The sequence below is a fragment of the Oncorhynchus clarkii genome, chromosome 5 (genome assembly GCF_045791955.1).
Source record: "Oncorhynchus clarkii lewisi isolate Uvic-CL-2024 chromosome 5, UVic_Ocla_1.0, whole genome shotgun sequence".
In the NCBI taxonomy this organism is placed as follows: domain Eukaryota; kingdom Metazoa; phylum Chordata; class Actinopteri; order Salmoniformes; family Salmonidae; genus Oncorhynchus; species Oncorhynchus clarkii.
Window position 1 is genome coordinate 44,963,724 of NC_092151.1, and position 23,860 is coordinate 44,987,583.

General features: G+C 45.4%; 1 protein-coding gene across 7 annotated transcripts in view; it reads right to left on the bottom strand.

Annotated features, from left to right (window-relative positions):
* Positions 1 to 23,860, bottom strand: part of LOC139408906 (spermatid perinuclear RNA-binding protein-like) — a 148,460-nt gene that overhangs the window by 119,190 nt on the left and 5,410 nt on the right. For 4 of the 7 annotated variants that reach the window (XR_011634332.1, XM_071153356.1, XM_071153351.1 and 1 more), the window contains exon 2: positions 609 to 680. The gene's annotated coding sequence lies outside the window, so the exon portion shown is untranslated. Of the gene's footprint in view, positions 1 to 608; positions 681 to 20,397; positions 20,565 to 23,860 lie in introns of all 7 variants that reach the window. The other 3 variants (XR_011634331.1, XM_071153352.1, XM_071153353.1) reach the window with 1 other exon arrangement.

Consider the following 23,860-nt stretch of genomic DNA (forward strand, 5'->3'; position numbering starts at 1 on the left):
CACACACACGTTTCATCCACTCAGTGTCTGTGTGTGACTTGAGGCCGAGTGTCCGGTGGGGTTAGAGAGGCCAGTGGTCTTGCTGCTGAGTCAGAGGGTGAACATGAGAGCTCACACACACACACACACACACACACACACACACACACACACACACACTCTGACACACCGACGCACTGCTCATTTTTCGGTTGACTGAGCAGCTCTGTACACAGGGAGAAACACGGTGCTCGGGCCTCCCAGCCCCCGAGCACTACTATCCAACTCACTGAGGGGACTCCCTCCCTGACGGTCTCCCTCCCTGTATCACTGTCTGACTTTATTTGCTACAACACAGCCTGTGAGGAATGGTTTCATATACGCCGCAGTTTCACTGGCTTATTCAATTATTACATTAACATTACGAGAAGCCAATTCCCATTAGGAATAACCCAAGGACAGTCACTCCTCGTCTATACTGTCATCGTACACAGAACCGGTTCAAGTCCCATGGACAGTGGGTCCTATCTGACACAGTGCTGCTGCCCAATGGGGTTATCCAGTGCAGTGTGCTACTAGCCTAGATGCATTAGCCAGGGCAGCATGGTGACCCATTCTGAGATCCTTACCTTGCGCAGTACTTTCCTCTTGTCCCTCTGCGGGCCGGTGTTGCGGTCTCAGGATGGGTTCGGAACCTCTACCTGGCAGTACGAAGAAAGAGGTCAAAGATCAGGCATCGACACCTCCATCTGTGTTACATACACTACTACACATTATATTCATAGAATAATAAGTCATATATTCATTCATCACATTGATACAACCTATTCCAGACAACATTCAAAATGAGTAATTTATGTCATTTTGTTGACAGATAGAGAACTCTCCCTCCAGCCTAAACTGAACTGAGGAAAACATCACAGTTCTAGGCTGGCTTTCTGATACACCACTCCCTAATTCTCTTTCTCTGTGTGTGTGTGTGCGTGTGTACAGTCGTGGCCAAAGGTTTTGAGAATGTAACAAATATTAATTTTCAGTCTGCTGCCTCAGTTTGCATGATGGTAATTTGCATATACTCCAGAATGTTATGAAGAGTGATCAGATGAATTGTAATTAATTGCAAAGTCCCTCTTTGAAATGCAAATGAACTGATTCCCCAAAAACATTTCCACTGCATTTCAGCCCTGCCACAAAAGGACCAGCTAACATCATGTCAGTGATTCTCTCGTTAACACAGGTGTGAGTGTTGACGAGGACACGGCTGGAGATCACTCTGTCATGCTGATTGAGTTCGAATAACAGACTGGAAGCTTCAAAAGGAGGGTGGTGCTTGGAATCATTGTTCTTCCTCTGTCATCCATGGTTACCTGCAAGGAAACACGTGCCGTCATCATTGCTTTGCACAAAAAGGGCTTCACAGGCAAGGATATTGCTGCCAGTAAGATTGCACCAAAATCAACCATTTATCGGATCATCAAGAACTTCAAGGATAGCGGTTCAATTGTTGTGAAGAAGGCTTCAGGGCGCCCAAGAATGTCCAGCAAGCGCCAGAACCGTCTCCTAAAGTTGATTCAGCTGTGGGATCGGGGCACCACCAGTACAGATCTTGCTCAGGAATGGCAGCAGGCAGATGTGAGTGCATCTGCACGCACAGTGAGGCAAATACTTTTGGAGGATGGCCTGGTGTCAAGAAGGGCAGCAAAGAAGCCACTTCTCTCCAGGAAAAACATCAGGGACAGACTGATATTCTGCAAAAGGTACAGGGATTGGACTGCTGAGGACTGGAGTAAAGTAATTTACTCTGATGAATCCCCTTTCCGATTGATTGGAGCATCCGGAAAAAAGCTTGTCCGGAGAAGACAAGGTGAGCGCTACCATCAGTCCTGTGTCATGCCAACAGTAAAGCATCCTGAGACCATTCATGTGTGGGGTTGCTTCTCAGCCAAGGGAGTGGGCTCACTCACTGCCTAAGAACACAGCCATGAATAAAGAATGGTACCAACATATCCTCCGAGAGCAACTTCTCCCAACCATCCAGGAACAGTTTGGTGATGAACAATGCCTTCTCCAGCATGATGAAGCACCTTGCCATAAGGCAAAAGTGATAACTAAGTGGCTTGGGGAACAAAACATTGATATTTTGGGTCCATGGCCAGGAAACTCCCCAGACTTTAATCCCATTGAGAACTTGTGGTCAATCCTCAAGAGGTGGGTGGACAAACAAAAACCCACATATTCTGACAAACTCCAAGCATTGATTATGCAAGAATGGGCTTCCATGAGTCAGATTGTGGCCCAGAAGTTAATTGACGGCATGCCAGGGCGGATTGCAGAGGTCTTGAAAAAGAAGGGTCAACACTGCAAACATTGACTCTTTGCATTAACTTCATGTAATTGTCAATAAACGCCTTTGACCCTTATGAAATGCTTGTAATTATACTTCAGTATTCCATAGTAACATCTGACAAAAATATCTAAAGACACTGAGGCAGCAGACTTTGTGAAAATTAATATTTGTGTCATTCTCAAAACTTTTGGCCACGACTGTATATGTCTGTGTGTATATGTGTGGGGGTGTGTGTACAGCAGCACCAGCACAAGCACAGGAGAGGAGAGCAGAGCCTGAGGGCAGGCATGCTAGGCAGGCAGCTCCGTAATCGCTCTGGTCTGTGAGCTCCACTTCTGAGTGATTACAGGTGCCTCGAACAGAGCAACAAACACACACACACACACACAGCCAGCGGCTCCATTCACTGGAGTTGCAGTGTGATGGAGAAACAACCCTCCAGTAGGTCATCAGACAAACCGATACAAACACACAGACATTCAGTAAATAGTTTCCAATCGACAATCATTCTCAATGGCCAGTGTGAGTTGGCTACAGCACTTACAGAGTCCAGACCGAGCCCTTTTCTGCAGTCCTAATCCTTCTCATCTAAGTCTCCTGAAGTCCAGCATGAGAGGGGCTCACACATCGCCACATCGCAAGTGTGTTTACCGACAGCCACATTGAGGGTTTAGCAGATCCTCCATCTGAGCTTTTGCTCGCCCTCGCCCTCTCCCTCTCTCTTTTTCCTCCTCTCTCCACTACCCCACCAACCACAAATCATCTCCCCTCCCTCCCTCCTTTCTCCTCTCCTCTCCTGTCATTCAGCCCCTGCCTGTCCCCGAGTCTGGAGATTGTTTGATGATAAATACGGCAGTGAAAATTGTTTTCTCGCCCAGAGACAGTCAGTGACACCGCCAGCCCATCTCTAATCTCGACGATGGAGGAAAAATGTATTTGCATCTCTGTGACTGCTGCATTTATGAGCCACCAGCATCTTTTATCCTTGGAAAGGGAAAGTAAAAGGTGGTGTTATGAAAAGAGAGAGAAAGAGAAAGGAAAGAAAGAGAGAAAGGAGAGAAAGAGAGAGAAAGGAGAGAGAGAGAGATTGAGAGAAAGGAGAGAGAGAGAGAGAGAGAGAGAGAGAGAAGCAAAAGGCCTGTGCTTCATTAAAGCAGACCACAGAGGAGTCTGGTAGAAACATTGTCAGCCACAAGCAGCTTTGCATGATTTTACAACAATAGCAACACAGCCAGGATCCCACCGTTTTTTTACAAGGGAACTGAGCAATGGGAGGTTTATGATTTAGTAAAATATTGGCAAGTTTTCTGACTGGCTGCTGCAGCATAAAGGGAAGGCCAGCTGTCTGTGTGCGCAGTACAGGACCTGTCAAAATGTCTAAAACAAGAAAAACTCTGCTTGCCTACAGAATATATATATATATATATATATATATATATATATATATATATATATATATATATCAACTAGATCATACTAACACCACCGAAGGGCTGGCACAATTAATTACCTGTGTAACCGACGGTTATGGATGAAGACTGTCATGAAAATGGAGAAAAAAACTCTATAACCATTTTTTGTTTGTTTATGGGGTTGGGGGGGGGGGGGGCGGGGCGAACAACCGACTGAAGACAGGACGGCCGGGCAGTTGCGTCCGGCCGTCCTGTCCGTTGCTCCTTGCTGAAACAATCAAGGTCTTGTAGCAAACAGTATTTGATGTTAACTGATGTGGCTCATGCAATGGAGTGGATTCCTTGTCATGCCAGTTGAGTTGAATCAACAAATCACAGTACATATTGATGTGTACACTTCCTGCTTTTACTTCCAGCTTTGCTCCTATAGGTACACTTGCTATGGCCACCAGTCCACCCACTATGCAATCATTGACTTGAATGGGGACGACCGTTCTAATAGTTCTATTTCTATGCCAGCACGTGGAGGAGATATTTTTAAACATGTGCTATTCGAATAGTTATTACAGAGAACGTAGTCATTTGGCTGGCCAATTACAGTCATCCACCATTCCATGACCGTCACAGCCCTACCACAAAACTGATTCACCAATTAAGATTTCTATGATTATTAGAATGTTTTCCATTCCTCAACTGCACAGAGAGGAGATTTTATCATCTCAGAATGCTGACTTGGTGTGGGGCCATAGAAATATAATTCCTAGAAGGGAAACCCATTCAAGTCAATGTTCCGTGATGGGTGGACCGGCATCCATGTTGAGTGTACTTCTAGGCTTTTTCTACAAGCTTCCTGGGCTACTTGTTAGATGATTAAAGGGACTTTAACGTGTTCTTTGACCTATCAGCTAAAAAGGCTCCTAGAGCTGTGTGTGCATTGAACAGCTTCCAGCAGCACTCTCATTAAAAACTGTAGCTAGGCTAATTGTGACCTGATCAATGGGCTGAAAAAACCTTGATTACACTGCAAAGGATAAAATATTTTATTTTGAGATTCTGGCCATGTACTGCACTGTGACCCTCATTTAAGGATGTGTGGATAAAGAAATAAGATCAGCAAAAAAATAAACGTCCCTTTTTCAGGACCTTGTCTTTCAAAAATAATTTGTAAAAATCCAAATAACTTCACAGATCTTCATTGTAAAGGGTTTAAACTCTGTTTCCCATGCTTGTTCAATGAACCATAAACAATTAATGAACATGCACCTGTGGAACGGTCGATAAGACACTAACAGCTTACAGGCGGTAGGTAATTAAGGTCACAGTTATGAACACAAAAGAGGCCTTTCTACTGACTCTGAAAAACACCAAAAGAAAGATGCCCAGGGTCCCTGCTCATCTGCGAGAACGTGCCTTAGGCATGCTACAAGGAGGCATGAGGACTGCAGATGTGGCCAGGGCAACACATTTCAATGTCCGTACTGTGAGACGCCTAACTAAGACAGCGCTACAGGAAGACAGGATGGACAACTGATCCTCATGTGGTACCCTTCCTGCAGGCTCATTCTGACATGACCCTCCAGCATGACAATGCCACCAGCCATACTGCTCATTCTGTGTATGATTTCCTGCAAGACAGGAATGTCAGTGTTCTGCCATAGCCAGCGAAGAGCCCGGATCTCAATCCCATTGAGCACGTCTGTTGAATCGGAGGGTGAGGGCTAGGGCCATTCACCCCAGAAATGTCCAGGAACTTGCAGGTGCCTTGGTGGAAGAGTGGAGTAACATCTCACAGCAAGAACAGGCAAATCTGGTGCAGTCCATGAGGAGGAGATGCACTGCAGTACTTAATGCAGCTGGTGGCCACATCAGACTGTTACTTCTGATTTTGACCCCCCTTTGTTCAGGGACACATTATCCCATTTCTGTTTGTCAAATGTCTGTGGAACTTGTTCAGTTTATGTCTGAGTTGTTGAATCTTATGTTCCTACAAATATTTACACATGTTAAGTTTGTTGAAAATAAACGCAGTTGACAGTGAGAGGATGTTTATGTTTTTGCTGAGTTTACATCTAATATCAAATCAAATGTATTTATATAGCCCTTCTTCCATCAGCTGACATCTCAAAGTGCTGTACAGAAACCCAGCCTAAAACCCCAAACAGCAAGTAAGGCAGGTGTAGAACCTAGAGAGGAACCAGGCTATGTGGGGTGGCCAGTCCTCTTCTGGCTGTGCCGGGTGGAGATTATAACAGAACATGGCCAAGATGTTCAAATGTTCATAAATGACCAGCATTGTCAAATAATAATAATCACAGGCAGAACAGTTGAAACTGGAGCAGAAGCACGGCCAGGTGGGACTGGAGTCTGTGCTATGGAACTATAATACTATGGAAAAGATCTTGCCAAAAATATTGACAAAATATGTGGACAAACCAGGTAGCTAATCTAGACTACCAAATAATAAAACAGGTTTACAGCAGGGTTGTGCTCAATTCAGAATTCCATTCTTACATTTTAATTGAACTTGAAGTTGTAAACAGGATACAGAAGTGCAATTAGAATTTGAATGAAAGGATATAATTTTCTTCAGTTAAATTCAATGAAATTCAAATGCCTCTTCTATTCTATAGTAGGTGTAGTCTAACAACTTACTCAGTGGCCAGTTTATTAGGTCCACCGGTCGTTCAAGAAAATGGTTTGCTCCTACAGACTGTGAGTCACGTGGCCGTGGTTCGCTTTATAAAGCAGGCAGACACTCACACCCTGACCTGTTTCACCTGTCTTTGTGCTTGTCTCCATCCCCCTCCAGGTGTCGCCCATCTTCCCCATTATCCCCAGTGTATTTATACCTGTGTTCTCTGTTTTTCTGTTGCCAGTTTGTTTTGTCCGTCAAGCCAACCAGTGGTTTTCCCCTTACTCCTGTCTTTTTCTATAGTTCTTGTTTTCCTGACCTTTCTGTCTAAACTGACCCTGAGCCTGCCTACCGTTCTGTACCTTGTCACACCGCCTTGGGTTAATGACCTCTGCCTGCCCTGACCCTGAGACTGCCTGCCGTTCTGTACTGTTTGACTCTGATCTGGATTACTGACCTCTGCCTGCCCTTGACCTGTTGTTTTGCCTGCCCCTGTTCTTGTAATAAACTTTTGTTACTTCGACACTGTCTGCATCTGGGTCTTTCCTAAAATGTGATACAGACAGGCATCCAGTTCCTATTCGATTGAACGTTCGCAACTTTGAGCATGGTATGATCATCAGTGCCAGGCGCGCCGGTTCCAGTATCTCAGAAATCTCTGGCCTCCTGGGCTTTTCACGAGTCTAGGGTTTACAAAGAACGGTTCAACAAAACCAAAAACATCCAGTCAGCGGCAGTCCTGTGGGCGAAAACAGCTCGTTGATGAGAGGTCGAAGGAAAATGGCAAGAATTGTGCAAGCTAACAGGCAGGCCACAATCAGGAAAATAACGGCGCAGTACAAAAATGGTGTGCCGAACAGCATCTCGGAACGCACGACCTGTCGGTCCTTGTCGTTGATGGGCTATTGCAGCAGACAACCACACCGGGTTCCACTCCTATCAGCTAAAAGCAAGAAGTGGCTCCAGCGGGAATGTGATCACCAATTAAGGAGTAGAAAAACAGTGCCTGGTCCGACGAATCCCGGTTCCTGTTGCTTTAGGCTGATGGCAGAGTCAGGATTTGGCGTAAGCAGCATGAGTCCATGGCCCCAAACCTCCTGGTGTCAACGATACAGGCTGGTGGCGGTGGAGTAATGGTGTGGGGAATGTTTTCCTGGCACAAATTAGGTCCCTTGATACCAATTAAGCAACATGTCCATGCCCTGAAGAATTCAGGCTGTTCTGGAGGCAAAAGGGCGCCTGACCCGGTACTAGATGGGTGTACCTAATGAACTGTGTACACAAAACATCAAGCATGTCGTTATATACAGTACCAGTCAAAAGTTTGGATACATCTACTCATTCAAGGGATTTTCTATATTTGTACTATTCTACAATACATTGTAGAATAACAGTGAAGACATTAAAACTATGAAATAACACACATGGAATCATGTAGTAACCAAAATAGTGTTAAATAAATCAAAGTATATTTTATATTTGAGATTCTTCAAAGTAGCCACCCTTTGCCTTGATGACAGCTTTGCACACTCTGCTCCTTCCCCCAGTCCTTAATAGGAATGAAATTCTACAGTATTCTCCTTCCTCTGACACCGCTTGGTATACTGGTCCTGGATGGCAGGAGGCTTGGCCCCAGTGATGTACTAGGCCATACGCACTACCCTCTGTAGTGCCTTGCGGTTGGAGGCTGAGCAGTTGCCATACCAGGCAGTGATGCAACCAGCCAGGAGGATGCTCTCGATGGTGCAGCTGTAGAACCTTTTGAGGATCTGAGGACCCATGCCAAATCCAAGTCTCCTGAGGGGGAATAGGTTTTGTCGTGCCCTCTTCACGACTGTCTTGGTGTGCTAGGACCATGATAGTTTGTTGGTAATGTGGACTTGAACTTGAAACTTGAAACTCTCAAGATGCTCCACTACAGCCCTGTCGATGAGAATGGGGGCGTGCTCGGTCCTCCTTTTCCTGTAGTCCACAATCATCTCCTTTGTCTTGACCACGTTGAGGGAGAGGTTATTGTCCTGGCACCACACGACCAGGTCTCTGACCTCCTCCCTATAGGCTGCCTCATTGTTGTCAGTGATCAGGCCTACCACTGTTGTGTCATCAGCAAACTTAATGATGGTGTTGGAGTTGTGCCTGGCCATGCAGTCGTGAGTGAACAGGGAGTACAGGAGGGGACTGAGCACGCACTCCTGAGGAGCCCCCGTGTTGAGGATCAGCTCAGCGTGGCGGATGTGTTGTTACCTACCCTTTCCACCTGAGACGGCCTGTCAGGAAATCCAGGATCCAGTTGCAGAGGGAGGTGTTTAGTCCCAGGGTCCTTAGCTTGGTGATGAGCCTTGAGGGTACTATGGCGTTGAACGCTGAGCTAGTCAATGAACAGCGTTCTCACATAGGTGTTCCTTTTGTCCAGGTGTGAAAGGGCAGTGTGGAGTGCAATAGAGATTGCATCATCTGTGGATCTGTTGGAGCGGTATGCAAATTGGAGTGGGTCTAGGGTGTCTGGGATAATGGTGTTGATGTGAGCCATGACCAGCCTTTCAAAGCACTTCATGGCTACAGGCAGTGTATGTAGGTGTATGTAATATAATAAAAGTGGCAAAAACAAATGCAGACATGAATCAAATCTTTTTTACAACGATGGGGGAATTCCAAGATTGAGGCGCGGTGGCTTCAAAACAGGTGCCTGTCAGTCATCTAGTGTATATATAAATCAGTAATCAGTATGAAACAGGAAATGTGACATTGTTTTCATACTAAGAAGTGAGGTAGCAGGGTGTGATGTGCTTAAGTTAGGCCTATGCCAGTATGAGGCCAATAACTCAATCAATGCAAAGACTCCACAGTTGTCCCTAGATAAAGTAAGGCAAAAATAAACTACTATTTTGAATTGAGGCATCAACTGAACCCAAATTATTTCCCGCCGGCGAGGAAAGAGAGAAACGCTGTGTGTGCAGAATAACCACGCATTCGGCCGTCTCTAGCTTGACAGACAATTTGATTGAGGCATTAAACTCCACTGAAGCATCTCATGTAACCCAGCCCTAGATTGATCTGGTAAATCGTTTTTTTCACACCAGTCTGACACATCATCATTTGCAGAGAAGAACTTAAAAAATAGACAGATGCACAGTTCAACTGTATTCAATACATGTAGACTGCTATACTATATGAAACTAATGGGAAAACGCTCCCTTTTGAAATCCACAGGCGTGTTCATGACACCAGTTAACCTCTCGCAGATACGGATTCTATGTAGCATAGCCCTATAGGCCTAACACAAGACAAGACGAGGGAAAGCAGGCTGCTGATTGATTGATTATATCATGACCTCCGACCTCTGACTCATAAGGAGTCTGAAAACAATGACCAGTGATGGTGAATGACATGAAAGTCTATTAGAGACTGGTGTATTCAACAAGAACCAAGGGACACCAAAACAGGTATTTCAAAACGGATTCCTATCATTTGTTAGGCTACACATGAAAGATCTGGGAATCAACCGGGAAACAAATCCATACATGTTGAGAGAAAGGACTGGGCCCTAACACTTGCGAAACTAAATGGTTTTACCATTTCGGTTCACTGGCACCCAACAGGCCTACACCCAACAGGCCTCAAAACCATGGTTCAGAAAGCCTCAGGTGGTTTAATACCATAACCCACTGCAGCTCCCTAATCAGCAAAACAATGATTCATTTCCATGCAGCCCGCACCAGAGTGACGTGACACAAAATCCACAGCAGAGCAATGTATGTTTTGTATGGGTGTGTTATCCTAAGGTAATAAATAGTATGCTATTTAAGGTAGCAAACTAGATTTAGAAAACACATTATAGAGTGTTATGTTTTTCAATTGAACCTACACCACTGATAAAGGTCCAGAGCACAGATAGGCCTACTCAATGTCTGTCAGTCTGTCATTCGGTCCGTCTTTCTGTATCTGCCCGTCCTTCCATCTTTCAGTCAGTGGAATCACTAAAGGTCAGAGACGTGCTGGCTGGGCCCCCAGACACAGCAGTCTCAGTCCTAATGGTGAAAACACCTTCGGCTCCTCTGGGAATAAAACCAAACTTCACTATCCTGAGAATCCTCTCAAGTCTATCTTCTGTCCTCTTAAGTCTAGGCCTATCTATGCTGTCGTCTGTCCCAAATGGTCCCCTAATCCATACGTAGTGTGCGAACGACAGTGAGCTCCAAAAGTGTTGGGACAGAGACACATTTTTGCTGTTTTGGCTCTGTACTCCAGCACCTTGGAAACGACACAATGACTAGGAGGTTAAAGTGCAGACTCAGCTTTAATTTGATGGTATTTTCATCCATAACGGGTGAACCGTTTAGGAATTACAGCACTTTTTGTACATAGTCCCGAAGCCCATTTTAAGGCGGCCAAAAGTATTGGGACAAATTCACTTATATGTGTATTAAAGTAGTAAAAAGTGTAGTATTTGGTCCCATATTCATAGCACGCAATGACTACAACAAGCGTGTGACTCTACACATTTGTTGGATGCATTTGCTGTTTGTTTTGGTTATTATATTGTGCCAATTACAAATGAATGGTAAATCATTTATTGTGTCATTTGGGAGTCACTTTTTTTGTCCCCTAAAATGGGCTGTAATTTCTAAACGGTTCACCAGATATGGCTGGAAATACCCTCAAATTAAAGCTGACAGTCTGAACTAGAGCCTCCTAGTCATTGTATCATTTCAAATCCAAAGTGCTGGAGTGCAGAGCCCGAAAAACAAACTAATGATCACTGTCCCAATACTTTTGGAGCTCACTGTATATAGGAAACAAGGTGCCATTTGGAACGCAGGCAGACACTGAGACACGTCCCACAGCGCTCCCATCCACTCCCCTCGCCTTGTCCTTTCAGCTAACGCTAACAGAAAGGAGTCACTTAACTTTCTTTGTGAGTGTAAATAGGCCCTGCTTTTCATCCCTTCACAGTCAGAGTTACCCCATAGACTTCTTAAGAGGACGGGAGGGGGGGGGGGGGTTGTTTCATCTGTTCCTCCTTGCAAAACATTGTGGTTCTCACAGAATAGCTTTCGGAGGCAATGAGGCAGAGGATAGAGTAGAATAATGGTCTCCGTCCTTGACTGATATGGGCAGACCGTAATCCAGACTTGTCGGCATACACATGTTCACAGTGCCCTTAGTGCCAGTAGGTAAAGTACCCTAGGCCTAGCTAGCCTACAATCCAGGCGTGTTTTAGGCTAGATGTAAACGGCGTATAAAGTAAGGCAACACGAGGGATGACTGTAGGGATCAAAGCATTGCAAACTGTGTGAAACGGCAGCACTTATCTGCCCCCGGCGTGTCTCAGAATCAGATGCATTCCTTGCCTCTCTGGGAGGCAGGAAGAGTCTCCCTGTCTTTGGAATGGACATTCTGCACAGTCCTGAAAAGTGCAGTACTATCAATCAGATTCTCCAATAAAAACAGAGGATCCCTGGCCTGACAACATGGTCTTCACACAGGCGCTTACTCTAAAAGCTTTCAGAGCTGATTTAGGATAGCAGCTGTCAAAAGTGGATACTGCTGGAGGAATTGTAGCCCATTCCTTACAGACAACACAGCTACCACAGTGCTAGACTCTCTGAATTCCTGAGCCCTGTGCAGCAGTCTGAATGACATGCTTAAAGCATACGCACGCACGCACACTGCACTACGCAGAAAGGAGCGGAGCAGAGAGACTTGTCGGCAGCAGAGCAGGCAGATTCTTCAAACCCCGTCCTCTAAACCACGCTGGATCCCAAACAGGGAACCTCACCACACACCTCTAGAGATCTCTGACTTCCACAGCATCCCAATTAGGAAATTAATGACTGGGGGAGGTTCAAGGAGTTTCTGAGCAACGCTGCTATTGGCTCGTCTGTGGTGTGGCCCACAGAGCCGGCCCTTTAAAATGACATTCAACTCAATCCCTCACCCTCCCCAGCCGAGTGCCCGCCAATGTTTTGCTTGTATTGTACAACCAATTAAATGTACTCTGCGTAATATATAATATAGCAATTAGTGGAAGACATAGAGCTGTTCAGTCTAAATGGAACAACACCGTATGCAGCAGTATGATTTTTGACAATCTGTACGGTTAAAGGTAAATCACATCCGGCCGTGATTGGGAGTCCCACAGGGTGGCGCACAATTGGCCCAGGGTCGTCCGGGTATGGCCGGTGTAGGCCGTCATTGTAAATACGAATTTGTTCTTAACTGACTTGCCTAGTTAAATAAAGGCTAAATATTATTATTTTTTTATTTTTTAATGAAATCTGACCTCTATCTAAAAAGGCAGAAGGCCGTGATCAAAACATAAATAAATGTATCTAGCATAAACCAAAATAAACAATAAAACAATACCCATCGGCGACCTCGGTGGACGGGTTCTGAAACTGAGGGTTTAGGTTTGGGGCTGGGCCTACTATGGCAACATGTATGCAGGGAGACAGGACAACACACACAGCACTGTAGCCTTTGGGTAGCAGGAGTGTGAACTGTGAACTGTCATCCTCTACAAAGACTCCTATGTTGGTCTGGAGAAAACACACACACACACACACAAACCCTTTGCTCCCCATAAACTACCGGAGCTGGGCGGCTGGAGGAGGCCCAGGGCTGGCATAGGATGTCCTTTTCTGTCCCCCCCCCCGTCATCCAGAGAGGCGGCTCCTGGTCATAAATAACACCCGGGGGGGAGAGCGGGAGCCTAAATATTTGCATTGCACACTATCCCTTTCCTCCCGGCAAAGGCCATGTACAGGCAAGCACATGTCTTCTAGCTCGTCGCTACGCTCCATGACAGTGATGTGGTGTGGGGTGGTAAAATAGCATGGCCATTCCGCGACATCTGTATTTTGTACTAAAAGCACTCTAGTTTATTTAAAGTACTTTGTTCATTTACATTAATGACACAAATCATAATATAACCACGAGACCGAACTCAAAGCCATGGCATAACAGCTCGAATACTTGTCCGTCCGGCGAGACCTGGGCTGGGAAAAAAAGCCTATTGGTTTTCATCCCAAAATACTTTCTCTGCGCTCGACTGGCGCAATGCAACCGAGACAATAGGCCAGCCACAAAAGTGCAAACCCAGCCCACTCCAGGCACACTCCTACCACCCAAACGCTCAAAGTTGTTCAAAGTGGAAGAAACAGGCCACTAGGTCAACCCACTAGGTCTGTAATCAAGGTGTGTAGGACACGTTGAGGAGGACTGTACCTGGCCAACTCTTCCATCATCCTGTCCTAGCTAGCTCCCAAGAAACCTGACAGCCCAGCAGCCATTGTTAGATAAGGCCAAGGTTTGGGAACAAGACACATTAAAAAAGAAGAACAACAAGTAAGAAACAAAGTCTAAATGTAACTGCAAGAGGCTTTCGTCTTTTTTCTTCCTTCTCTTTTTTAACAAAATCTGGGCCAGACCCAATTATTTCACTTTCGTCTCCAGGTTGCCATGGCTACGGCCTTCGCCTCTCGTGTTTTAGTCGTCTTGTGTTTTAGAAATTGAGAAATTCACCGCCCTAGCCAGCCAGGCATGAGGTGGAGGAGGAAGCTTATCTCACACTCACCCCCCCCCCCCTCTGGGATTTCTGCACAGTGTGTGTGTGTGTGTGTGTCTGTCTGCTCAGAGAACATCTACGCAAAGAGGTCAGAACAAAATGTTCCTTAACAAACACAACAACTTGACTATTTCCTTTACGCCATCAATATCAATTTATTCGGTTCAAACAATCGGAACACAGGATTCTACACTCGAACCGCTTAGCAGAGGGCTAGCAGAGTTGTACTCGGGTGTCGCTAACTTAGAAACTGAGTGGCAGGCAGCCTCAGGCCTGTAGATGGAGCCAGTTTAGTGAGGCTCTGAACAGCAGGGGCGCCAGAGGGCCACAGGAGAGGGCACTGGAGAAGGCACAGGTGGAGGTAAACAAGAAACTGCAGACACACTCCTGATAACCCTGATTCAGCCTCCGCTGCAGATGCAGAGAGAGAGGTCGAGAGAGAGAGGCCCCCCAGAGACTGCACCATCCTGCTACCGCTTCTGTACACAGGGCTAAGGGGAGGGGGTGACAGAGACAGATCTCTCTGTGTGTGTGTGTGTGTGCTGCAGTCGGTCGATGCACTGTGGTTGCACCATGTGTCACCTTGCTTGCTTCGCCAAAGGAACTCGAGGTTGAGATGTCACGCACAACAGATGTGTGTAAGCAAATAGCCTGACGACAATGATAAAAACAATATGGATCAACATTTTGGCAACATTTGCCTTTGCTCCCAAAAAGCATACCGACGCACTCCTCATCTCTCTCTCTTCTTCCTGGTCCACCCATCCTTCATCATTAGGCAGCAGATGGATGACCTGTCCCAAACCTCCCCCTCTCCCCCTGATGTGGAGGAACGAGGGGAGGAGGTGGTGATTCGGTTGGTGAGGACAGGGCAGCAGCCATTGTCTCCTCCTGTTAAATATGTTTAAAAAGATAACGTCTGCTGTAAAGTAAACTGGGTCAGTAGAATTCCCAGGGAACCTGTGAGCTGCTACTGGAGAGGAAGTGAAGTGGGGAGGCATAGGTAGCCAGTCGTATCAATGCAGAACAGAACGCAGCTCATCTCAACCCACCGCTGGCTCTTTTCTACCAACCTGAGGCTGCTTTGTTGTTCCTCTGGGCCCACACTCTCTCTCTCCCTCTCCCTTCTCCCCCAACTGGCTCTTTTCTGCCGGCATGACGATCAAAGCAGACTGGTCTCTTCCTTCCACTAACTCCCCCCCGACTGGATCATTACCGAACCAGTCAGACAGACAAACATTGACTGTGCTGTTCTATTCAATCACATGATGTGTCTTCTCTCCACTGGGTCAGGCTATGAAACACTGACTGTCCTAGACCTACATTGTGACTGTAATGGTCACTCTTTGTTAAAACAAATACATCTTTATAAAAACGAATGCATTTCGGCGTATCCATCTCTTTTCCTGAGAACCAACTTTGATTAATTCATTGGCCATCTGGATTAACCTGCTCAGGTCAGGTTGAGTTCTTATGTTAGTCTTAAATAGGCAGCAGGGCTCAGGGGGTCAGAAATAGCAGGAGCTGACTGCAGCGTAACCTGACCATGTGGTCATTGAGAAACGAGAGACAGAGAGAGAGAGAGAGAGAGAGAGAGAGAGATCTCTTCTAGTTGGTTTAACCTACTGCTGTTCCAAGACAACAACAACAGGTGAATCCAGATTTTTCTGGAAAGAGATTAACAGAGACTAGCACTAAACAAGGTGAGGATTATCGAATTTAGCCCATAGGAATACCCCGAGTGGCGCAGCGGTCTGAGGCACTACATTGCAGTGCTAGAAGCATCACTACAGACCCTGGGTCGATCCTGGGCTGTATCACAACCGGACGTGATCTGGGGTCCCATAGGGGCGGCGCACAGCCCACGCTGAAATGGAGATTACAGAAGAACAACACTGCCCTAACCAGGCAGGGCTATTCATGGAACCAGCCTGGTGAAGACCTAGGGGTCAAAACTTTGTCAATTAAGCACTAGAGCATAGATTGGTTTTTGCAGCCAGTCCCCCCCTACCTGGAATGGAGGGTTGATCCTGTGTCCCTCTGTTTTTGTTCTGAAATGACCCTACATTGGGTTAAAATGCAAGACTGAGTTTTCATTAAGGACCAGTTCTATTTTAGATACTAGAGTCCATAATACTTAGGATAAACAATCAAATACAATTATATGAGGAACTGGGGAAATGTAAATGTTGCAGTTCCTATTGGAAACAGCTAGAGTTGAGTACCAGTGGGAGAGAAATTCTCAAATGTTTTGAGAAAGACGGACAGTGGATTAGTGTTGCACGGTATACTGAAACGTCGGTACTTTTTAGATGATTTTTTTTTTATTTAATTAGGCAAGTCAATTAAGAATACGATCTTATTTACAATGACGGCCTACTTTACAACAACCAAAACACGGTTTCTGTAGTAGAATTTGTGTTTACGTTCGGGACTTCTGTCAAATGTGCCTCACGTGATTGAGATGATCAAGTCTGTATCAGCGCTGCCCCTTAGTAGCGTGAAGAGCAAAGTGCCTGCTCCACTTACTTATTTATTTATTGTTAGAGCTATCTGAGCTGCATTAGCTCTCCAGTCCCCACTCACGCTGCAAAAGAAGTTAACGAGCTTGAATAATGCGTCACGGCATGTAGAAATGTTGAAACTGTTCATTACTGTTTTCAAAAACCATGTCCATACACAGGTTAGAACACTTCATTCAACACGGTACCGATAGCTTTCTGCTTTAATTGTGGGCTAACTTTCCTTGCTAGTTTACAGCTGAACTCACTAACCTAGTACGCAAAATATGCTGATTGTCACTAAAAAACATGAATCATTCACATCGTCTCCCTCGCCACCAAAAACTCATCACTTCTTCGTCTTCGTCTGGTTTCCACTAGATTCCATAGCCACATTCTGCTCGTGAGTGACGTCATACATTTCTTAAAGAGACAGCGCACACTTTTAGAAAAGAAGAGATCGCTTCTTCTTCTGACAACACAACAGTGGAGTGAAATTGTCTCCTACGCCGTAACATCCCTATTTTCTAGTAGTCTAGAAAATATGACTACAATACCCTGGAGACTGAGTGCCATGATATGATGCAGGTGCGACGGGAGTCCGAGAAACAAGCGTTGCCAATTCAAGTCTGAGTGACTGTAATAGGACAGGTGAAGCCAGAGCCAAGGAAACAGATGCAGATATAACAAAACATGAATGCATTAGACACACCAAGCTGGTGGTACAACAGCTCCCTGTGTGTGTGTGTGTGTGTGTGTGTGTGTGTGTGTGTGTGTGTGTGTGTGTGTGTGTGTGTGTGTGTGTGTGTGTGCGTTGGGGGGACGGGGGGGTAAAACATATGTATGTGCATCTGAAACAACACACACACACACGCGCACACATACACACGCCTTGAAAAAGCACACAGACACCTGGCTGCTTATTCTCCTCTGTCCTCTGGCATCTTAGCTCACCTTGGCCCAGAAACATCACTAGAGCCAGGACTCACCGTCTGCACCTCCCCGGACCCCCTGTCATGACATAAGCCTAATGTACACCCTACACAATACCCAACACAAGAACTACAATTAGCTACGAAAAATGAAGATTCTGCATTGCGTACATTGCGTACGTAAGTTAGGCCAATAAATGAGTCTGTACTCGCTCCAGGGGAAAACAAGGAGAAACAAAGGAGGGAGGGAGCAGATTCTGTTAGCTGGTTGGCTAAAATCCTGAGGATTTGAGGGAAGTGAGAAATGAGGGATGGATACGCAGCTGGAAGTTTCACAGAGCCTGGGATATTTTCCAATTACACACCAGCCTTAAGGGCTTATAGGGCTGGCTGCTGTGCTTTGAGGAATGACCTTCCTGGAAATAATGGTCCTGTGTGTGTGTGTGTGTGTGTGTGTGTGTGTGTGTGTGTGTGTGTGTGTGTGTGTGTGTGTGTGTGTGTGTGTGTGTGTGTGTGTGTGTGTGTGTGTGTGTGCATGCGTGCGCGCGCACTCCAGGAAGTATTACTTTTTTCATTATCAGAATCAATATCAAAACATGTAGTATAGTGACACCGGGCCAAATAGCCAAATACATGAGGTAACACAAGTCATTAATCAGATCAAAATACTCTGACACAAGTGACCATGTTTACCATGTCTACCCGATTGGCAGGGTTCTGCGGAGGAAAGAACATAATACTACGTACACAGCTGTCAACTGGCTGACAGCGGTGGTGGAGATGCGGCAGCCAACACCATAGAGACCCCTCCATATATCTGTCTGTCCGTAACTTCCACACTTTTCTAATTGTCTGACTGATGTGTGCATACACCACACACCACACACACATACTACAGTATACAGCACCGGCAAAAGAGCCTGCTCAATTTAAAATGTGATATTCGAGTAGTTTTGTTGCTCACTTACAATTACATTTGGAAACAGGTTGCTTGGCTGTGGGGTAACTGAACAGAATATATACAAATATATATATACAGTACCAGCCAAACGTTTGGACACACCTACTCATCCAAGGGTTTTTCTTTGTTTTGACTATTTTCTACATTGCAGAATAATAGCGAAGACATGAAAACTATGAAATAACACATATGGAATCATGTACTAACCAAAAAAGTGTTAACAAATCAAAATATATTTTATATTTGAGATTCTTCAAAGTAGCCACCCTTTGCCTTGATTACAGCTGTGCACACTTTCCAACAGTTTTGAAGGAGTTCCCACATATGCTGAGCACTTGTTGTCTGCTTTTCCTTCACTCTGCGGTCCAACTCATCCCAAAAGATCTCAATTGGGTTGAGGTCGGGTGATTGTGGAGGCCAGGTCATCTGATGCAGCACTCCGCCTGGAGGTGTGTTTTGGGTCATTGTCCTGTTGAAAAAACAAATGATAGTCCCACTAAGAGCAAACCAGATGGGATGGCGTATCACTGCAGAATGCTGTAGTAGCCATGCTGGTTAAGTGTGCCTTGAATTCTAAATAAATCACTGACAGTGTTACCAGTAAAGCACCCTCACACCATCACACCTCCTCCTCCATGCTTCACGGTGGGAACCACACAGATCATCTGTTCACCTACTCTGTATCTCACAAAGACACGGCGGATGGAACCCAAAATCTCAAATTTGTACTCATCAGACCAAAGGACAGATTTCCACTGGTCTAATGACCATTGCTAGGCCCAAGAAAGTATATTCTTATTATTGGTGTCCTTTAGTAATGGTTTCTTTTCAGCTATTTGACCATGAAAGCCTGATTCACGCAGTCTTCTCTGAACAGTTGATGTTGAGTTGCGTCTGGTGAATAATTTATTTGGGCTGCAATTTCTGAGGCTGGTATATCTAATGAACTAATCCTCTGCAGCAGAGGTAACACTGGGTCTTCCTTTCCTGCGGCGGTCCTCATGAGGGCCAGTTTCATCATAGCACTTGATGGTTTTTGCGACTGCACTTGAAGAAATGTTCAAAGTTCTTGAAAGTTTCTGGATTGACTGAACTTCATGTCTTAAAGTAATAATAGACTGTGATTTCTCTTTGCGTATTTGAGCTGTTCTTGACATAATATGGACTTGGTCTTTTACCAAATAGGGATATCTTCTGTATACCACCCCTACCTTGTCACAACACAACTAATTGGCTTAAACACATTAAAAAGGAAAGAAATTCAACAAATTACATTTTAACAAGGAATACCTGTTAATTGAAATGCATTCCAGGTGACTACTTCATGAAGCTGGTTGAGAGAATGCCAAGAGTGTGCAAAGCTGTAATCAAGGCAAAGGGTGGCAACTTTGAAGAATCTCAAATATAAAATATATTTTGATTTGTTTAACACTTTTTTGGTTACCACATGATTCCATATATGCTATTTCATAGTGTTGATGTCTTCACTATTATTCTACAATGCAGAAAACAGTAATAAATGAAGACAAAAAGGAGTAGGTGTGTCCAAACCTTTGACTGGTACTGTATATTGCAATGCAACATATTGGAAGGAAGCATCCACCTCACATGTCAAAAGATCCAGATCCTCTGACAAGCCAAGGGGCAGCAAATTCAAAGATTGTCTGTTTATACAGTAGACACAGAAAAAGAAAATACATTATTTCACAAGGAGACAAAGCGAAATAATGAAATAATGCCTTGACAAGACAAAATGTTAAGTAGGCAGAGAGCAGAGCAGCGGTCGGTCGCTTGGTGCTCGTCTTCTCGGGTTGACAGTGAGGGATGCTGCCTGTCAGTCACGTGTGTACTGGAGTGAAACTGACAGATAGGCTATGTGGCTCTGTCTGGGATCCTCTGGAGAAATATGGCCGATCGGCCAGTTGCTGTTGAGCCCAGAGTTGTCACTGCAGCTTTCTGACTGGACTAGACTAGAATGGAACCTAGTTCTGACAGGGGCGAAATGGCCGTAATAGGGGGTGGGGACTGCAGAATTAAAAGCTTGTCAAGTACACATGTGTTCATACCTTGCTCGTTGGGATGAGAATATCCCTGTGGGGACTGAGTGAGGATGACTGCCTCACTTCTCTAGACTTCTCCCACTTGTTTTCTCCAGTGCTGTGATTCACTGGGTTCCCAGGTGCCTGCGATTTCCCCCTGACCTGGCTCACAGCTCCATCTGTTACTCTTGAATCTATTTCAAACAAAACGTGAAACACAGCTCAGTACGGTGGGTGAAACTGGAAATGTAGAAATCACAACCATCACATCCATATTCCTCACACCTTTCCTTCCTCTTCATCCCTTCTTACAGCAATGGTGCTATCCGAGACTTTACACCCCCAGTTTCTCCTTTCTCCCTGTGTCCTTCCGCTAGCTACACAGTGCGTGTGTGTCCTTTAGTCTAGGGCAGAAATGGGGCCACGGTCACCCCTCACCTCTCACCACAGAGAAGAACATGGCTCAAACCAGCTGTTTTTTATCAATATTCACAGCGCTATCTTACCTAACCTGCAGAGTACAGGCCTACACAAACTCACGCACACTCCTAGTCCTGACTCTCCTTTCATGCAGCTCTAATAATTCACCCACCGAGCGAGCTGCAATCTGAGAATCATGCTCTAATTGGTTAATTCTCTCGGGGGGGCAACTGAGGTTTAGGCTAATATCCAGTAAAACAGTGTGTGTGTGTGTGTGTGTGTGTGTGTGTGTGTGTGTGTGTGTGTGTGTGTGTGTGTGTGTGTGTGTGTGTGTGTGTGTGTGTGTGTGTGTGTGTGTGTGTTCGTTTCAAGCTTACCGTATGCTTACCAGTCAAAACAGTTTGCGCATATATTAGGGCAAAAACATAATACTTGAGGAGCACTGCACCAAACATCCTAGTTAGATGTAAAATTGTGCAACTAAGACCTCCTGGCAAAAAACATCAAAATGAATTACAGATGTATGGATTTATATTAGATTCATTCAGACTATTTTGAGGAAATGTTATGTTGTTGCTATGGTGGCTCAACAGGGACAAACAACAGTAATATTGCAGTTTTTTTCTCGTTTTTCAAGCGAAGGTCTTTAGGGAGTATGTGAGCACAGACGTTCCCCTTCGCCTCGCCGAGCTCTGCTAGGAGAAAACCGAACCTATATATGCGGATGCCTTTAGGGGGGCCACTGAGGTGCAGAGCTATAACATAGAGAGTGGAAGAGCAAGGGAGGGAGAGAGAGAGAGAGAGGGAGAGAGAGAGAGGGAGATAAAGAAAGAAATAAAGAAAGAAAGAAATAAAGAAAAAGTGAGCGAGATAGAGAAGCAGAGAGAGAGAGAGAGAGAAAGAAAGAGCGACCGACCGAGAACAAGACAGAGAGATAGAGAGGAGAGGAATAGCCCGTATGAGCTGACAGTGAGTGCAGTACCACACCACCAAAAGTAAAAGGAGGAAGTGGTGCTGAGAGATGACACCAGCCAGTGATCCATGGAGGACCAGATGGGTTTCTCATGTCATTGTCACACTATTTCAATGATGGAAGCCGAGGCCCAGGCTCAGCCTACGTCCCAAATGGCACCCTATTACCTATATAGTGCACTAACGTATGCCTAAGGCCCATAGTGCTCTGTAGTGCACTGTAAGGAAAAGGGGGCCATTTAAAGGGGGCCATTTACGACACTGCCTCAGGCTCCACAGTTTTAAAATGCACCCACTGACAGCTGCAACGAGAGGCAAGTAGGGCTGATGCTTGAAAATCCATTATCACATGCAACTTAATATTCAGACCCACTTAAAAAGCAACTACTTAGGCTACCTCCCAGATTGGACTACTGTACAAGAGGATTAGATTGTTTTTTTAGATAGGCACAGGCCTACTAACATTGCCACTCAGTGATTTTGCTCAAACACGCCATTCTTTCATTCAAGGATGAAGGATTTTAATTGCTCATGTTAAGCAAAGGCATATAGGAAATTGTTCGCCTTTCTTCCTCACCTCCTGTGTGTGTGTGTGTATGTGTGTATGTGTGTGTGTGTGTGTGTGTGTGTGTGTGTGTGTGTGTGTGTGTGTGTGTGTGTGTGTGTGTGTGTGTGTGTGTGTGTGTGTGTGCGTGCGTGCGTGCGTACGGTGACCTTCCATGGTCCTTCTCCTCTCTCCCTGGTGCAGGATGCCTTAAATGGCCATTCCTATCCATGCCTGACTCTGCCTGGTTAAGATCTGATTTCTGATTGCTGTAGCACATCTCTGCACATGTGTCCCAAATGGCACCCTATCCCCTATTAAGTGCACTACTTTTGACCAGGGCCTATCTGTTTCCGCTGCCTGCTTGCGTCACTCCCCCTGCTCAGCGCTCCGCTAGCTGCTTACACTCTTGCTTAGACGGCGGCACAGAACAGAAGCCTTGTTTCCACTGGCCTCACACAAACACGCACACACACACACATAAACGCACTCTGTATGCAAACGTGTGTTAGTGCTGCCGTGACAGGTGAAGGCTATCCAGCTGTTGTCTGCTACCACGTCCCTACCTACTGCTCAATGTAAACTGTGACTTAAAATGTACGCATCTGATTACGCAAGCCGCGGGCAAACTTTAGCACTGAACAGCACATTTGAATCTTGCTCTAAATCCAGTTGGCTGGACCACAGGAGGTTTAGTAAAATACCCTGTAATTGGGACTTTACAACCGACCGGACTTTACAACCGTCAACCATCCAATAAAAAAATACATATGAAATGTGCAGGAAGCCGAATTCCCTCCGGCGCTGTGAGGGAGATTTTTCAGTGGCCAGCAGGGAGGATATACACACACACACACACTGCCTCCGGGAGGATACTGGCCCTGACCCTCCGCTCTAAAAAAGAGCTCTTCAGAATATTCCTCCTCTTAGCAATAAAAAGGGCCAGCCTGCTGAGTCTGACTCAGTGATGCTAGCGGTCTTAACCTCACACACACCTATTATACACCTTTCACTCTTCTTCCATTGCGACTGCATGCATCCGCAACAGAAGGGGGAAAAAACACAGCAAGACAATGTCTGATCTTCCTGACTGGCCAGAGAACAAAAGCGGTGATAGTTTTCAGTTTCTGTCAGTTTCTGCTGCCCAACCTCAGGAGGGAAAGAGGAAACCCAAGCTGCCCTGACAGAGAAAAATCTAATTCACTCACGGCGTTCACATTTCCTATCACCTCTGCATGGAATCCAGGAATAGCTCCGATGTGCAGGAAGGAGAGGAAGAAAGGGAGAGAGTGAGAAAGAAAAAAAGAGAGACAGAGAGAAAGAGAGATGGAGCGAGAGAGGCCCACGTACGCCTCAGTCACATTGAGAGGAAATGTATCATTTTTCAGCTCATTCATCCACGAGGCCTTCTTCACACACACCAACATACAGAAAACATACGTAGCCTACACCTAGGCTATACAAAAACAAGTCTCATTTCCAAATTCGAAAAACTGCTTTTAAAATATGAAATAAATTGTAAAATACAAGACGTTAACAGGGTTACATTTTGGG